Source organism: Pinus tabuliformis, chromosome 7, assembly GCF_031772625.1.
Source record: "Pinus tabuliformis cultivar Carrire ecotype Pingquan chromosome 7, CPIR1, whole genome shotgun sequence".
NCBI classification, from domain to species: Eukaryota; Viridiplantae; Streptophyta; class Pinopsida; order Pinales; family Pinaceae; genus Pinus; species Pinus tabuliformis.
In genome coordinates this window covers 1,669,713,758-1,669,733,068 of record NC_142293.1, presented here as the reverse complement: position 1 = coordinate 1,669,733,068, position 19,311 = coordinate 1,669,713,758, and positions in this window count along the sequence as shown.

The window sequence follows — 19,311 nt, the reverse complement described above, 5'->3', positions numbered from 1 at the left end:
CTAAACTGATATCTTCTATATACCCTCCAGAAAACTCCAAAAATTAAAACATCTTTGCAATGCATAGTTTATATATGGATTATTCTACATTGACCTCTTTGACTACCTATTTGACTTCATCATTTCCCACGTCTTCTTTCCTAGATTGACTCAGAGCTAGATCGTATAACACATCTACTAACATATCTTTATTTTCCACCTATTATGAATCTATTGATTAGCATGCCTTGATTGCTACTTCTCCTTTCTCACCCGATCTGCTCTCCTTTGAGTCATTTCCTCCCATAGATTCTAACTTAGTAAGGTAGAGATCCAGTGAATTAGTGTGTAGCTAAAGCCTCTCAAGTTTTGTTTAGAGCATACTAATCTTTTGGTTTAACAAATTTAACTGGGTCTTTCCACATCCTGCATATCCCCTTGCCTGTTCGAAAGAGACAAAGTGTGTTCAGTTGTAGCTGTGAGATAATCTAGATAGATACTAAATTCCTCTTTCTCCATTGTTGATGACATCGCCATGGTCACAACCTCACAGTTAACCATTGCCTTTGCCTTGTGATTAAACAACCAAATTCGTATTGCAATTGAGAAGTTGATACATTGTCTTGCCTTATATCTAGGCCAAAATTCCATCATTGAGCCATTATTTTCCTCTTCAATTTCAATGCGTCCACCTGTGACGTACCTCCATTTGACCAAACACTTGAATTCAAAGCTAATTTCACTACAAATCTTGTTGATATATGTTATCACTCAGATGTTTTCCCTAGAAGTTATCAAAGAAGGAATAGTCCGAGATAACCACAAACCTAATCTTTTAGACTCAAGTTTTAGCCAACCTAAGTCCAGAGAGGGCTCTCTCTTTATAATTTAACTTTGTTTTGGGTGAGATTTTAGGCTAGTTATTAGTTCTCTTGATGTTTTGTTTTGATTGGGTGGTGGAATTAAGAAAAAAGATGGGTAGAGCAAGTCTTCAGGCCATTGGGCTATGGAGTCAATCAAGAGTGGCTTAACTGGATCTGATCAATCACTAAGGTAGGAGTCCGCAGGGTAGGCTAGCACAGCAAAAGCAAATCTATAGGTTCAAATGGATGAAGTAGTCATAACCAGGGTAAAACAACATTGAAGAATCCTTAACCGGGATTAAGATGAAGAAAGGAAGGATCATCAGTAGCAAAGGGCAATGAAGAATCCTTTACTATGGACCAAAGGGGGGGTAAACTATGGAAGTAAGGGAGCAATTAAGAATTCCTATACCAAGATAGTTTAGTCGAAAACATATAGAAAGTAAACAGTTAAAACAGAGAGCATTTAAGCTAATTCTGAGATATCATTCCTTGTTTACTTTAAAGATTTCATAAGAGACACATATGAATATTCATAACATGAAGAGAAAACAATATTTAAACACGAAGAGATGATACTTATTTGTCCAACTATGCACAAGAAACCAATGAAATGTCCTCAACTTTATTTCATATCTAGCAAAACCAGTCTAGTCTTGAATACAAAAGCTCCTTGGCTGAATATAAAATGTCTATAGAAATGTATTTTAATCCACCCAAATTACTTCATTTTGTGAAGTATTTATACAGAATTTTTTACAAAATATCTCATAACAATATGAGAATTATTCTAGGAAACCAAAAATATCTTTAAGCACGAAGATAGGGACAGATGGAGAACTGTCTTCTTGTTGTCCCTTTTACTGTGATTGTGCTGGCTGTTGTAATTTGGATTTGGCTCTTTCAGTTGCTGGATACTTACGTGCTGGATTCACTTTATGTCTTCTACCTACTGATACTCTTTACCTGTTCTACTTTGACTCTATCTTACCTGTTTTACCTGGCAGCAATGTTTTACCATATAGATTTAATGCAGTAACTTCATAGTAAATCTATCAGTTTTGTCCACCATTCATTGTTAGGTAATTTTATCCTTATCATCTTTTTGTATATCTCGTCAACTTCTACATACTTAGCAAAATTTGGCCTGCTGGTAAACAAGTGCTTTACCTCATGTTCTATGAAAAATAGATTTTCAAGACTATCATATAATACCTTTCCAGTGGGCAAAGATTTTACTCCTGCAGTACTAGCTTGGATTTTGGCTAGCTTGTTTAGCCTCTCAATGTAATCATCTTGAGTCATCAGCTTATCATGTATTACCATGGGAATGGGAAGTCCTTTTTCTCTTAAAATACCATACTTGGTCATAAATATATCAATGTCTGCTTGGATACTCTGGCATTTTTTCTCAAGATTTAGCATAAGGTTTCTCTTGGTGAGAACCTTCTTGATTTCTATAATTGTTCCTGTTCTGTCTTCTATTTCCAACTCATCAAGCTGATACCTATTTTTGCTATTCAAGAATGTTATTAATTGGTTGGCTTCTTCAGGCTTATCTCCCAATTCTTCCATTGTTTTGCGGATTGCTTCTGTAGCCACTTTTACTAGTTTAGTCTGTTCAAAAATAACTTGAATAGATGGCCAAACATCATTGATGGAATCAATGATGTTGGTCCAAAGAATTTGCTTCATGTCTCCAAGTGGTTGTTGCAGTGTCAAGTCCTTTTCAAGGACTTTTATTCTCTCTCCCATTCTTTGATTCTTTTGAGCTTCTTCTTTCTGTTGTATCTGTGCAAGTTTATAATCAGTTTCTAAACTTGATACTTGTTCTCAAAGTTTCTTGAGCTCAGTAGCTTGGATGGTCATATCCTCCATGGCTTTCACCAATTCAGATGTCTTTTCTGTTGATGTCCTTGTAACTGGAAGAGAAGTAGCTAGTGGCCTTGTTGGTGCTAACACAATAACTAAAGTGGAGGGTACTGCTATAGAAACTATAGGAATTACAGTCTGAGGAGTGGTGGCCAACTCACTCTGTTTAGACTATATCAAATTATCTAGTTCTTTCTCTGTTTCTTTTAGTTGTTTATTTAGCTTAAGGACTAAATCCAGAAGCTCTCCCTCCTTCTGAGTTTCCAATACTTCAGCTGTCTGAGGATGATGCAAAAGTGGAATCTTGAGTTGCTTTTCCAGCACAACTATATCATCATTTTTCTTCTTAATAAGCTTTTCTGTAGCTTTCACATCTTTAGGATCATGGGCCAGTTCTACGACTAAGTCCTCTAGGGACTTTATTCTGGTATCTTTGGCCTGTGATGATCCAAGTGGATGTTGGTGGCCACCCGCCTATCCCATTTGGAGCCCCACAACTGTCTCTTTCAGTTTTTCTGTTTCCTTAATTATAGCACAATTTACTATTTTTAGCAGTTTTTCGGGTCCTAAACTTCCGGAGCCGTTTTGAGGCCCTAAACGACGTTTTTTGGGAAATCCACCGCCAGCGATTTTTCTAATCTAAAAATTGTCTTTTCCGTCGTAGTCCTCGAGAGATCTTTCCAACGGGCTATCATGCGCGTCAAACGGAGATAGTACGACCAATTCGCGACCCCAGGAAGTTGATGTACCAACTTACCCAAAAACGGGGCCCACAATCTGGCGTTTCATCTTCTAGGGTTAGGTTTTGGAATGTGAAGGGTTTTCTATTGTTTCTCAACAATAAATAGGCCCTCGAGCCTCATTGTAACACAATTCGAAACAGTTCAGAGGCATGTAGCCGACACATCTCTTCTCAGAGATAAGCTACCATTGCCCTGGCTGGGTTATTTCTATTTGTAAGCATATTTCAGTATTCTCCATTAATGAAATGAAGTATTATTTCCGCTGCATCTCTGTTTTTATGGTTATCGAATCTCTGTATTTATGGTTATCTCTGTAATCTATTGCGTTCCTTCTTAAATCCGGATCATGTGAAGAGGCCTTCTCTAACTGGAATTGTGCTGATATATTATTCAGCGAATTTTGAAGTTGGTGAGTTGTAGTTACCTTACTGGTCAAGGTAGAGTAGACCATTTCCCCAGTCTGCTTATGTAATTCTATTTGGTCAATAGGATGGATATCCTTTTCCAATACTTCAAAATTCTGTTTTCAAATAATTTGTAATTGACCTAGGCTGCTGTGTAGTTGGCTTCATAAAAGTCATCTGCATTTTTCCCTCTTTCACATCAAAGGTTGACATTAGCCTTGTCTGATTATTTGGAGCCATATTTAGGTAATTTTCATAACTTTGGGCCTTCAATCTCTCATTCCGGGTCTTTATTTCTTTATATTTTTCTCTGATGTCTTGGCTCTGGTCGGTTGGAGCTCTAAAGGAGGATACTTCTATGCTCTATTGCCTTTCTAGCATTTGAGCATGTGAGGTGGAAGGTTCTTGTGTACCTCTTGAGGGAGTGGTATGCCTGCTTTCAACACCTATAGTTCCTGCTGTTTCTTCAGTAAACTCCTGTTCTAACAATGGATTCAACCTTTGCCTCTTGACATAAGTTTGGGCAACAGGTCTACTAGAAGGAGTGGCCTCCTCTTTATCTCTTTTAGGATTTCTCTCCTCATTTAGAGGAGTCTACAAAATGGGAGGATTGCTCATGGTATGTTCTGGCTGAGCAAGTTCTTCTAAAATCTCTGATTGCTCTGATGGTTGTTGCTTTGATGGTTTTGGCTACTTTGATGGTCCTTCTTACATTGTTTTCCCACTGTGTCCCTGTGATTCCCTTTGAGATTGGGACACTCCTGGCACCTGTACAAATGAATCTTCATCAAGTCTTCTGTCTAAATCAATCAATACATTATCAACAACAACCTCTGTGCTATCTTGGTCTACCAAAGTGTTTTCCACCCATTCAAGTTTATTAGCATACTGTTCAATTTCAAGAATTCTGTGGTGGATGTAAGGAGATAATTTATTCTTTTGTCTCCTATTGCAAATGAAATCTAAAGGGTCATATCTCCAGATAAAACTTTGTTTCAGTCTCAGTCTTTGGAGGATTTCCTCTGCTACCTTTCTTGCTTCCCTACTGTCACATATGAAGGGGCCAAGTTGATCTTTTATCCTAAGTTGAGATTTCTTCTTGGCCTTCACAAAGTGCACCTCATCTGAATTTATCATTTTCCTGTAGTACTCCAGAGAAAACAATCTCATAGGGAGGTATCTAGGCAGTTTGTAGGGAGCCAGCTCACATCCATAGATTCTGATTTCAGTGTGGTTTTGGTACAAGTACCAATCCCCCACTCTATATTATTTTGAAAACTGAAGGACCCTCCTGATATCTGCACTGATTCTGGGGGGAGGGCTTCCTAGTAACATAGTTGCCACTGGGTGCACAAAGAGATCTATGAAATCAGTATAAGAATATTGAGAGTCATATAGGTGGATCAATGAAGTCCAGAAGACTACCGATCTAGGGTTGCCTCTGGTATCAAGCTTCTGGAGTGTGATTGGGAATTTGTCAGCTTGATAATACAGGAAAAGATGATATAAAACTGAGGAATATTTGAACACTCTTTCATTATCCATCCTCATGAATTGATCATGCATCTTATCAACAATGAACTTAGCAAAGTCAAACATGATGGCTGGGGGTTGTCCAGGAGAGTAGATAGACATAAAGGCTATAATAATTTCATCAAAAAATTCACTTGTGGTTTGTCCTAACACACTGGATATCATTTATATGATGTCTCGGCCAAGATAAGAGAAAATAGTCCACATGTAAGGGGGAGGATCCTTTGGAGTGTATTGTTTTTCCCTAATGAAAGTCTCGGAAAACCTAGCAAGTTTGATTGAGGAGAGTGTGGGGAATGTATTAAGTAAGTCTCCAACAGAAAGAGGGGTTAGGTTTTGGCCTGGTTATAGCTGCAAAATTTGATTTATGGACTCAACAGTGATGGTAAACAATACAAATTGGTCTGGGGTCATTACTGCTCTCTGACTAGGGCTATAGTTCATGTGGCAGTAGTGGATTATCTCTGGGAAAATATGAACTCTGGGGAACTGGTATTTGGGTAAACCTGTTTCCCAAAGTCTTATGTAGTCTACATGGTTTAGATACTGGTCTCTATACCTGTAGTATAGTTTCAAAGGGGATTCTTGGACAGAGGTATCTTTAATCTAGAAATCTCTATCTACTAGTGGAAGATGGTCTAAATCCCCGTGAGGAGTAGAAATGGGCATGACATTCAATGCAATTGGGGTAGACATCCTTGTTTCTTGTGGATTCAAGGATGGGGGCGAAGGGTTTTCAGTGAAATTTGGGAAAAACTGGTCCAATTCAGAGTATTTGAGGTCACTGGGCAATTTTATTTACTGAGTATTTTGAAGCAGTTGAGTTCAGGTTTGGGAATAAAACAGGGTTTCTTGGTGAATTTGGGTAAATACATGGTTTCAGCTCTTGAATAGAGTAATGGTGACTGTGCACTATTTGCAGGAAGTACACGTGACTGGAAGGATGGTTTGGAGTTTCAGCAGCTTCAGTAAGTTGGTAGTTGGACATGGGTTGACGGTTGCATGTACTCTGGTGCTTGCATGGAGGTCTGAGCGATCTTTTCCCATGATAAAACAAAAAAAATGAGTTTTTAAGTTTTATTCGTAAAGTTAATATTTTGGTAGGTACACTAGGAAAAGGACACTTGGCATTGAGCGGGGGATGTGACATTTTGTCGCTTAGCAGGAGGCAGTAAGCGGGATCGTATCACACCACTTTTGGGATAAAGTGGTTTTGGTGGGAGGAAACCCAAAGCCATTCATCGAGTGCCACGTAGCGGCGGGGTGAATAGTAAAACTACCCATATTGGGCGGGTAAAGGTTGGCCTTCAGAGGCTGCCCGATATGAGTGTCGACCGTTAGATCAAAAGGGGTCAGATCGCACAGTGATCGGGGCGATGATTTGATATGAGGTTTAATGGGGGGACCTGGCGGGGTTTTAATGAGCGGAGGGATTAATTAATGAGGTTCATGAAGGTTTAATGATGTAGGGAGCGATTTCATTGGTGGGGACAGTTTATTAATTAATCACTGATTGATTAATTAATTCCTTTTATTTTGGCGGTGGGTTGTGGTTATTAATTAGTCGCTGATCAACTTAATTAACCCTTTAATTAGTTTATTAATAAAGCTTATATTTCAAACTTCGAGGGGGGATATTAACATATGGGTCTTTAATAAAATATACGGGAAAGGGGTGTTTTTGGGATTTAATACATATAACTAAAATTAGGAGTTAATATGAATGAAAGTGGAAAAATGGATTCGCGCTAAGTATAATATGTTTTTTTAATTCATTTACTTTACACACAGAAACATTTATAACTTAGGCCAAATGCGCATTTGTGGGTTTTTATGAAAAAGGGGTTTGCTTGGGGGTGATTACTTTCCCTAGGAAAATGGTGGTTTTACCTTAGGAAAAGGGATTTTTTAGGGGAAAATGAATTAATTGAAGGGGGTGAATGTTTGTGAGGGGGATTTTAGTACTTAGGACCTATAAGTTATTGAGCTGAGGGTCTGGTCCCTCTAGAAGTCATAGAAATGCTCTGAGCCCCTTTAACTTAAGGTTTTAGGCACTTTTGACTTTGCTTATGGGAAATTAGTAAAATTAAGGGTAAAATGAATGGGGGAATTAATCACTTGACTTTGTGTAAATGCTCAATTATCATCCATACTTTAGCAACTTGATGATGAGAGTAAATGATATGACTTTATCTAATCAATCATCCCAATTCTGCAACCATGCAACTACTTAGCCATCTACTCATCCTACCATTTTTTCTACACTTTAATAGGGTGCACTTAAGCTGGAAAACCCTTATCAAAACATTTTTCTTTTCTTTTACAATGGAAATCTATCTAAGTCTATCCTTATTACATCCAAGGGTTCAGTTTAAACTGTTGAGCTCCTTTTATTCACTCTACCTATCTACTTATCTGCCAAGATTAAACAATTTGGTTAGATTTTATTCTCTATCTCTAAGCATGAAATTCAAAACATGAAATAACCAAGATTAAACTATTTGATTACCATGGATTGTGGCATAAATAACAAGTTGCACACAATCATTATTATGCAGAAAAGTAAATAGTAGTGGCATTTGTACTTGCACACTTTCATGGTCTTTTTGTTTCTTGGGGTTCATTTTTCATCTTTTTTTGACCTTTTTTATTCTTTTTTTCCTTTGATTTTTCTTTTAGGACATACCCTCTTTACATTTTTTATTTTTTTTGATATTTTGAATATGGAAAACATTTGCAGAAAGCAAAGGTATGTACATATTATAGATTTGACCTCAGCCATTCAAAAATTATGGCTCCTATTGGTATAGGAACATAACAATATCCATTAAGTCTCTATACCTGACATGTGATTACAATTATTCAATTGTGTGGATATCAAAACATACCTCCTCCTTGTATTTATTAAAAAGAAGATCTTTCTACATCTTTCCCGACTTGATCTTGCTAATAAACCTTCTTGCCATGAGTATGCCAACGTCTAGATTCCAAGCAAGAGAATAGAGTTTCCGTTTGGAAGTCTATAATAATGTTGTTTCTTGAGGTGTGGGATTGGTATTATGATAGGACATTAGGCCACCTACCTTATCTGTCCTCCTCTACTAACATTTAATTCAAATAAATCTCTAGATATTTGATTATTGATTACTAGGATCATGGTATAAGAGAACAAGAACCAATAATTTCATCCTTAAACAATATGCCTTGTTCTAATATTTCTCCCTTGTGTGCCAAGGTATTTTACTTTGAGTTTAAAATCCTTTTGATATTTTAAAATTCAATTCTCTCAAATTTTCCCAATTGGATTTTTATTTCTTGTAACATAGTGGGGTCAACTTGATTAACATTCTCTAGAGCTTGAAAACGTATTGAATGATTATCATAGAATCCCAAAATACCATTAGTTTCTAGATATCCCTTGAGATAGCTAACTCCAACCCTTGACACAGTGCTAAAACTTTGGCTTGATTATTAGAAGTGATCCCTAAGTCCCATAAAGATTGTATCTCCATTTATTAATCAAGGCGATAGATAACCCCTCCTTCTTTAACCTTCCCTTATTACAAGGCTATTACAATGATTAAGAAGCAATATTACTAGACATGTTTAAAGAAAGAAGTGTTTAATTACATAGCTGAATGTTTAGAGTACCAGAAGGTTAAGGCTAAGCACAAGCCCCCAACTAGTTTACTACAACTAATTCTGATCCCTGAGTGGAAGTGGGATGTGGTATCGGTTGATTTTGTTACCAATTTTCCCAAAATGAAAAAAGGGCATGACTCTATAATGGTGGTGGTGTACAAGCTCACCAAAGCTACCCATTTTATTCCAGTAAAATCAACGCATAAAGTAGCTAACATAGCTGATATTTTTATGAGAGAAATTGCTAGGTTGCATGGTGTGTTGAGGGTAATTATTTCAGACATAGATCCAAAGTTCACATCTAATTTTTGTATGGGATTATTTGAGGGGTTAGGTAATAACTTGAATTTTAGTATTTTGTATCACCCAGAGTTCGGTGGTCATAATGAGCGTGTTAACCAAGTGATTGAAGATATGTTTTGAATGTATGCAATGGATTGTTGATCTAAAGATGATCTGAGGTTGTCATTGATGTCAACCCAAGCAGCACCAGGGGCTACCCTGATCTTGCGAGGGAATTTTGACTTGAAAAATTACTCTATTTTGAGTCAAGGATCTTCTAGATATATTCTGCTCATCGATATGTTTCCGTTGATATATGGCATGCCAAGTAATTCTTCATGGTTTGAGAGGTATTCATGTTTGAAGTTAGTAACCCCAGTTAGTGGGCTAAAACTCTATGGGTTTGTGGCATGGAACTCATAATTGGTTTTTGTCATTGAATAGTCATTAATTAATATTTTTTTAAGCTCCTAAAATCCCTCCAACATTCTCTATAGAAGCCCCTCTCAACTCTATAAAAAGAAATCTCATATATCCTCTAAATGTAGTGATCGTGGAATTTTCGCTATAACTTCATTTTTGCGAAGTCTTGGATTCTGAAATTAAAACCCATTTGATTCGTAATCCTTATGAATGTCATGACCAAATTTCAGATCTTGGTTTTCTATATTTTCGGAGATATGACCTGTGGAAGTTAGGATTTTTGCAGGCTGCTGGATTTCATCTCAAAGAATTGACCTTGGGAAAATCGTCATAACTCTCTCTCTGAGAAGAGGATTGGAATTCTGTAAGAAGAGGTGGATAGTGCACGGACTGTAGTTTTCTGTGTATTAATTTCATAGCCAAAGGAGGAAACAGTGACACGTGGCACGTCGTACAAGTTTGCTATACTGAACTAGTCCATAATTAGGTCATTGTGAGAGATTGGGCTTAAAGTTGTCTTGAAGAGTCCAAATCGGGTCAGACCTATGGCATTGGAAAGAAGACTCAGAGTGCTTCTACAGGACCGATGATCACTTGTTGGGGATCTGAAATCACAGAGATACATCAGAAAAACTAGATGAAGTGTTGTCAAGGGGTGCAAAGGACCAGACTTTCTAGGGCAGCAAAATGATGCAACAGAGGTAAGATACAGGTAAGTATCTTCTGTATATGCATGTTCATCTCTTAATTGCATTAGGTTCTTTGTATTCTAATTTTTTGTTTTTGTTTAGCACTGACATATGCTCTGTAGGATGAGGTAAGTTTTGCTATTATCATGTCATGGGTATTTCCTTGAAGAATTTTTTCAGGTATTATATATTCATCAAGAGAAGACTCAATGCATACTATAATGTTCCAAAGAATGAGAAAAGGTAGCATGACAAGAGAAGAAATCAAGGTGCAGAACAACAAGAAGAAGTTCACCACATGAAGTCTTCAAGTGGGAAACACTGCATATAGACATTGTAAAAGTATCATTGTACAGAGTCATTGTAAAAGCATCTTTGTAAAAGTTGTACAAGTGTCTATCTACCAAGAGTTGAAGAGGTAGTGTCAGGAGGTCTAGGATCATCATTAGGTGGTTGTGTCATAGTTGGGGTTATGGTCTAGTGTGTCTTCTTCTTCTACATCATTCTATATCATTGTAAAGTGGACCATTTTCCCTGGTATGAGAGTCCATTCTTATTTTATTCTTCTATAGGGTGGTAGGGTGGTGCTAGGGTGAGTTGTAGCTCATTGGGTGTTGGGGCATCCATTCAGTTGACTACTAAAGAATATCAGGCGTTGGAGTGTCCATCTAGTGGGAGCTGGAGAAGAATTCTTTTCTAGATTATAGGAAGTTGGAGCTTTCTTTTCAATTGGAGTTGAAGATTAAAGCATTATTAGAAAAGAATTCGGTGGTTTTTGACCCGGAGGGGGTTTTCCACCTAAAATTTTTGTGCCTCCTGTGTTCTTTTATTCAATTTTGTTACTGCATAAACATTAATGATAATTGAAGATTAACTAATGCTTTGAAAAGATTTAAAAGTGATAATTGCTAAGGAATATTGATTCACCCCCACCACACCCCCCCCCCCAACATTATTTTCCAACAATTGGTATTGGATCTTGGTTCCTTCAATAGCAGTTTAACCACTAGAAGGAGATCATGGAGCATACCAAGAATGGTGTACCACTATTCAATGAAAATAATTATGCACTCTCGAAAGGAAGAATGGAGGTCTATCTCTTGGCACAAGGTTATGAAGTATGGGACACTATTCAAAATGGCTTTACACCAACTGTGGATGAACAAGGTAAGAAGAATTTGGTAAATGATACAAAAGCAAAGAATATTATTATCAGTGGACAGACTTATTAAATCTGCTTATCATAAGGTGTTGTGTTGTGAAACCGCCAAAAATGTATGGGACAAGCTTGAGAATATATATGTAGGTGACTCAAATGTCAAAGAAACAAAGCTTCAAATCTACAGAGCAAAATTTGAGCAACTCAGAATGAAAGAAGATGACAACATTGCTGCATACTTCCAACACATTGATGAATTAACCAACACTTTGGAAGGATCGGGAGAGCTCGTTGACGAAAAGACTATTATACGAAATATTCTTAGAACATTACCAGGAAGATTCAATCCAAAGGTATCAGTCTTAGAATACAGTGAAAATCTGGACAAACTCAGCAAAGAGGAATTACATGTAGTTCTCATAGCATATGAAATGAGACTTGATGAAGAAGAGGGTACTTCACATCTAAAAACTGCGTTCAATGCATCTAAGAAAACCAATAAGGACAAATAAACTTCAAAGGCAAAGACTTGCACTTGCACCTGCAAGTGTGAAGAAAAGGAAGATGATGAAGAAGGTTTTTCAGATGGAGAATATGCTTACTTTACGAGAAAACTAAAAATTAGTAAGGGAAAATTCAAAGGTAAACTTCCATTGATATGTTTCGGTTGTGGTGTGGTTGGGCATTTCGTAGCAAAATGTCCCAACAGAAGTGATGGAAACTCAAAAGGAAAGAAAGGCTTTAAGAAATTCAACAAGCAAGGCAAGAAGAAAGGATTCAAAAGGAACTTTCTCTCTAAAGAAGATAGCTCATCATCCGATGAAGATAGTGACAGTGAAGAAGAAGCCAATGAAAGAGTATTGTTTATGGCCAATCACAATAAACAAGAGGTATCAAACAACGAAGAAGAAGGGTTGACCATAGAAGAATTTTATAAGGAGGTAATCAAGCTTATAAAAGAGCTCAAGGCTAAGAAGATCTGTTCGAATACTCTTGAAGAACAAGTTCAAGGTCTCAAATTTGAAGTTGAACAACAAAAATGAATTGAAGAGTCACTTCAAAAGAAGTTGGAAGAAAGAAACCGAGAAAGGGAAGCATTAGAAGTTGAAGTAGTCTCGCTGTGTAAGGAAGTGAAGAAGGGAAAATTTGTCCAAAACTATGCCAACAACTCAAGGGCATTGGAAGAACTCATCAACAATCAACGATCTTACAACGACAAAACTGGCCTCGGTTACAAAGAAGAAGAAGTAGGACCTTCTACAACAAAATACAATGAACTTATGAGATCTGACAGGCATGTAGACTTCATTGAACAAGATTCGCAAGAACAGCCTTGGAAGACAATTCCCCGACGAATATTTCCATCTAGGTACCAACATATTTTTCATGGCTATTGTTATTCATGTGAAAAATTTGGTCATAAAGCTGTAGAATGTCACACATACCCTAGGAACCAATACAATTCCAAGAGATCTATCAAATATGAACCTCCTAGGGCTCAATGAAACATCAATAGATTTGAACATTTAAGAAGTAATATTGAATGTTACAAATGTTGAGACTTTGGACACATAGCCAGAGACTGCGGACTTGAAAATCATCCAGAAGAATCTTCAAAGCCACATAACGAACGAACATGGAAGAAGAAAAACACTAATAATTGTGCTCTCGCTCTCAAGGCTCAAAACAAAAAAGATGTGTGGTATGTTGATAGCGGTTGCTCAATGCATATGGCTAGATATAGAAAGAAATTTGTATATCTTAAAGAGAAGAAGGATGGAACCATGTCCTTTGGAAATGATGGATCTTCAAATGTTATAGGATCAGGTACTGTCAGTCTCAGAAGCAAAGATTCTCTAGCCAAGAATGTTCTATTGGTTGAAAACATGAATCGCAATCTGCTCAGTTTTGGACAAATGTGTGATTAAGGACACACAATGCTATTCAAATCCACAAAATGTGAAATCAGGAAAGGCAGGTATGGTAAAATTGTGGCTACAACAATTCGAGCTCCAAATGATATATATGTTTTGGATGAAGCAACTAAAGCATGTCTACTAGCTAAAGAAGATGGAAGCTAGTTATGGCATAAACAAATGGGTCACATAAACTTTGACAATCTTTTCAGGATAAGCAAAAAGGAAGTAGTATGAGAAATGCAAAAAATCTCAAAACCTTCCAACACACTATGTGAGGCCTGTCAGCACGACAAGCAAACAAAATGAGGATTTAAAACAAAAGAACACTTTGCATCACATCTATTAGAATTGATACATACTGATCTATGTGGTCCTATGGGAACAAAAGGCTTAGATGGAGAATTATATTTCATGTTAATGATATATGACTATACCAGGATGACCACCATCAGTTTCTTGAAGAAAAAATCTAAAGAATTTGAGTGCTTTAAGATCTACAAGGAGTTGGTAAAAAATGAAACTGATTTAAAAATAAAGTGTCTAAGATCAAATAATGGCGGATAATTCACTTCCAAATTATTTCAGCAATACTGTGAAGAAAATGGAAAAAAAGACAATTTTCAAGAACATGAACACCTCAACAAAATGGAGTTGTTGAAAGAAAGAACAAAACCATACAGGAAATGGGTAGAATAATGCCTAAGGACTCAAAACTAGATGACAAATTCTAGGTTCAAGCAATTGATACGGTAGTCTTCATTATCAATAGAAGTCTTCTCAGAAATAATTGCAAAAAGACCCCATATGAATTATGGAAAGGAAAATTGGCTAATGTAAAATATTTCAGAACCTTTGGAAGCAAATGTTATATCAAAAGAGAAGATCAAAAGTTGGGTAAGTTTGAATCATGTGTTGATGAAGGTATCTTTGTTGGTTACTCATGTAAAAGAAAGGCCTATAAATTCTATAATCTAAGACGAAAATAGATAGTGGAGAGCATAAATGTTACATTTGACGAAGAAAGTGTTCTAACGAATAATGATGAGGATCTAGAATCTTTGAAACTTGAGACAGAGGCTGAAAAAGGTACAGAGAAAATTCTAGAACAAGAAGCAGCTGTCAACCAGGAAGACGTAAATACTGATCAACAAGATATACAGGAACAACAATAAGAAGCTCCTCCAAAGAGAACAAAAGAATGGATTCAAAAGAACCATCCATCAAATCAAATCATTGGTGACATAAATGAAGGAATTGGAACAAGAAAAGGTCGACAACTTCATTCATCACAACAAGCTCACATTGCTTTTCTAGCAACCTTTGAGCCTAGTAGTTTTGAGGAAGCCAACCAGAATGAACATTGGGTAGTAGCTATGAATGAAGAATTGGATCAAATCGAGAAGAATAACACCTGGGAATTAGTTCCATGACCAAAAGATAAAAATGTCATTGGGACTAAATGGGTGTTCAAGAACAAATTGAATGAAGATGGACAGGTTACCAGAAACAAAGCAAGATTGGTTTGCAAAGGCTATGCACAAGTGGAAGGAATTGATTTCGACAAAACATTTGCACCAGTTTCCAGAATGGAAGCTATCCGAATGTTTCTTGCCTATGCATGTTCAAGAAAAATAAAAGTATACTAAATGGATGTCAAGTCAGCATTTCTGAATGGAGAATTAGAAGAAGTTTACATCGAACAACCTGAAGGTTTTCTACTATCAGAAAAAGAATATTATGTTTGTAGGTTAAAGAAGGCTCTGTATGGTCTCAAGCAGGCTCCCAAAGCATGGTATGCTCATCTTGACAGATATCTATGTCAAAAAGGTTTTAAGAAAGGTACTACTGATAGCAATCTTTACGTACAAATAGATAAGGATAATTTAACAATCATTGAGGTATATGTGGATGATATAATCTTTGGTAGCAATGATGATTGACTAAGTAAGAAATTTGCTACAAATATGTAAAGTGAGTTCGAGATGTATTTACTTGGTGAGTTGACATAATTATTAGGGCTTCAAATATCTTAGCAAGAGAAAGGAATATTTATATGTCAAGCCAAGTACATCAAGGAAATGCTCAAGAAATTCAAAATGGAATATTGCAAACCCATCCTTACTCCGATGGTAACAGTTGCAAATTGAGCATATACGACTTATCTAAGGATGTGGATCAGAGGTTGTATAGATATATGATTGGTAGTCTTCTATATGTAACAGCTTCCCGACCAGATGTTATGCAAGCAGTTGGACAAGTAGCAAGATTCCAAGAAGCACCAAAAGAATCACATATTATTGCCATCAAAAGAATTCTTCAATATATAAAGGGCACAATAGAATATGGCTTATGGTATCCTAAGGGCAACAATCTCATTATTCAAGCCTTTACAGATGCAGATTGGGCAGGGAGAATTGACGATCGTAAGAGTACTAGTGGAGCAGCATTCTATCTAGGTGGTTGTCTCATATCATGGTTGAGAAAAAAGAAAACCTCAATCTCGTTATCTATAATGGAAGCAGAATACATTACAGCGGCAGCGTGTTGTACTTAAGTCCTTTGGATGAAACAAACTTTGCAAGATCTTCAAGTACAATTCAATGAGCCTATTCCCTTCTTCTGTGATAACAACAGTGCCATTAGCATCTCCAAGAATCCTGTCATGCATTCAAAAACAAAACACATTCCGATAAAATATCGTTTTGTTACAAAATAAAAAATTGCTGATATCTTCAGTAAACCTTTACCTCGTGAAGCATTTGAATATCTTTGCCAGAAGCTTGGGATTCTCCCGAGTTCTCATTAGATTTTCCTTATTCAGAAAATAAAGGGGGAGTGGAAGTGTGTCCGCAGTATGGTTGTATTTCAGGGGGAGTTACCCTTTGCCATTGATGTCAAAGGGGGAGAGAAGGTAGTAGGAAGAGATGCCCGGATCGCAGGGGAAGTACTTGTGTTGCCATCAATGCCAAAGGGGGAGATTGTTGATCTAAAGATGATTTGAGGTTGTCATTGATGTTAACCCAAGTAGCACCACAGGTTACCCTGATATTGCAAGGGAATTTTGACTTGAAAACTTACTCTATTTTGAGTCAAGGATCTTCTAGATATATTCTACTCATCGAGATGTTTTCGTTGATATATAGCACGCCAAGTAATTCTTCACGGTTTGAGAGATATTCATGTTTGAAGTTAGTAATCCCAGTTAGTGGGCTAAAACCTTATGGAGTTGTGGCATGGCACTCATAATTGGTTTTAGTCATTGAATAGTCATTAATTAATAATTTTGTAAGCTCCTAAAATCCCTCCAACATTCTCTATACAGGCCCCTCTCAACTCTATAAAAAGAAATCTCATATATCCTCCAAATGTAGTGATCGTGGAATTTTTACTATAACTTCATTTCTGTGAAGTCTTAGATTCTGAAATTAAAAACCATTTGATTCACAATCCTGATGAACATCGTGACCAAATTTCAGATCTTGGTTCACTATATTTTCAGATATATGATCTGTGGAAGTTAGGGTTTTTGCAGGCTGCCGAATTTCATCTCAAGGAAGTGACCTTGGGAAAATCGTCATAACTCTCTCTCTGAGAAGAGGATTGGAATTCTGTAAAAAGTGGTGGATAGTGCACGGACTTTAGTTTTATGTTAATCAATTTTAGAGCCGAAGGTGGAAACAGTAACACGTTGCACGTCGTACAAGTTCACTCTAGTAACTAGTCCATAATTAGGCCATTGTGAGAGATTAGGCATAACTTTGTCTTGAAGAGTCCAAATCAGGTCAGACCTATGGCATTGGAAATAAGACTTAGAGGGCTTCTACAGGAGTGATGATCACATGTTGGGGATCTAAAATCACAGAGATACATCAGATTAAATATCGTGCTCATAGAAGGCATGAAAAACTAGATCAAGTGTTGTCAAGGGGTGCAAAGGACCAGACTTTCTAGGGCAACAAAGAGCAAGATGCAGCAGAGGTAAGTTACAGGTAAGTATCTTCTGTATATGCATGCTCATCTCTTAATTTAATTGGGTTCTTTATTTTAATTTGTTGTTTTTGTTTAGCACTAACATATGCTCTGGAGGATGAGGTAAGTTTTGCTATTATCATGTCATGGGTATTTCCTTGAAGACTTTTTGTAGGTATTATATATTAATCAAGAGAGGACTCAATACATAATCTAATGTTCTGAAGAATGAGAAAGGGTAGCATGACAATAGCAACAATCAAGGTGCAGAACAACAATAAGAAGTTCACCACATGAAGTCTTCAAGTGGGCAACACTGCATACAGACATTGTAAACGTATCATTGTACAAAGTCATTATAAAAGCATATTTGTAAAAGTTGTAAAAGTTTCTATGTTCCAAGAGTTGAAGAGGCAGTGTTGGGAGGTCTAGGATCATCATTAGGTGGTTGTGTCATAGTTGGGGTTATGGTCTAGTGTGTCTTCTTCTTCTACATCATTCTATATCATTGTAAAGTGGACCATTTTCCCTGGTATGAGAGTCCATTCTTCTTTTATTCTTCTATAGGGTGGTAGGGTGGTGCTAGGCTGGTGCATGAAGTCACCAACAGGTTCAAGCCTATGAAAAATTCAGGGTGGTAGGGTGGTGCTAGGGCAAGTTATAGCTCATCAGGTGTTGGGGAATCCGTTCAGTTGACTACTGAATAATCTCGGGCATTAGAGTGTCCATCCAGTGGGAGCTGGAGAAGAATGATTTTATATATTTTAGGAAGTTGGAGCTTTCTTTTCAATTGGAGTTGAAGATTAAAGAATTATTAGAAAAGCATTCAGTGGTTTTTAACTCGGAGGGGGTTTTCCACCTAAATTTTTTGTGCCTCCTCTGTTCTTTTATTCACTGTTTTTACTACATAAACATTAATGATAATTGAAGATTAAATATTGCTCTGAAAAGATTTAAAAGTGCTACCCCCCACCCATTATTATTTTCCAACATGGATAAACCATCTCAATGGGAGGATGTTGATTTGGATGTTATACACCTAAGTCAACAAGGGAGGAATAGCCTGGACTGAGGCTCTTTAATAGCCCAAGAAACTTGGTATAGCTATCCTCAATGGGTTGTAGACTCCGTTAGCCTTGAATCCTTTCTTATTATGAAGGATTGAATCTGGGATAGCCTAAATATAATCTAAACTAACGTTATGCTATATTATCCTATGCTAAGTTATGATTAAATAATAAAACTAAAATCCTACTATTAACTAAACTATAAAATAAATTAGTACAAATTTATCAACCTAAATTGATTTAAGAGCAAAAGGATGAAATTCTAAATGCAATATACAAAATAATTCTAATTTATAAATTGCATTTAGAAATTAGAATTAGATTATAATACAAGATCATACTATTGTACAACATGTACAAAACTATATTACAAAAAGTGAGAAAGACCAAATCATAATAAAACAGGTTCAAGATAAGAATGATCTATAAATAACTCGTAAAAATATTCAGAGGAATGCGATAAAATTCTATTTATTCATGCAACTGTCTAATTAAATAATTCATAATGTGAATGATGAATGAACCAATTACTGTAAACATAAAAGTTACTCAATTTCATTAATAAACAAAGGATAGTAATTCTTATTTAAATATTTCACATTCAGAATGCATATATGCAAGGCTAACTAATCTCTCTCTCTCTCTCTCTCTCTCTCTCTCTCTCTCTCTCTCTCTCTCTATATATATATATATATATATATTTCTTGGCCAAGTTAAGTAAAATGGATAAAACTGTAATTGATTATTTATAGAATTCATATGATTCT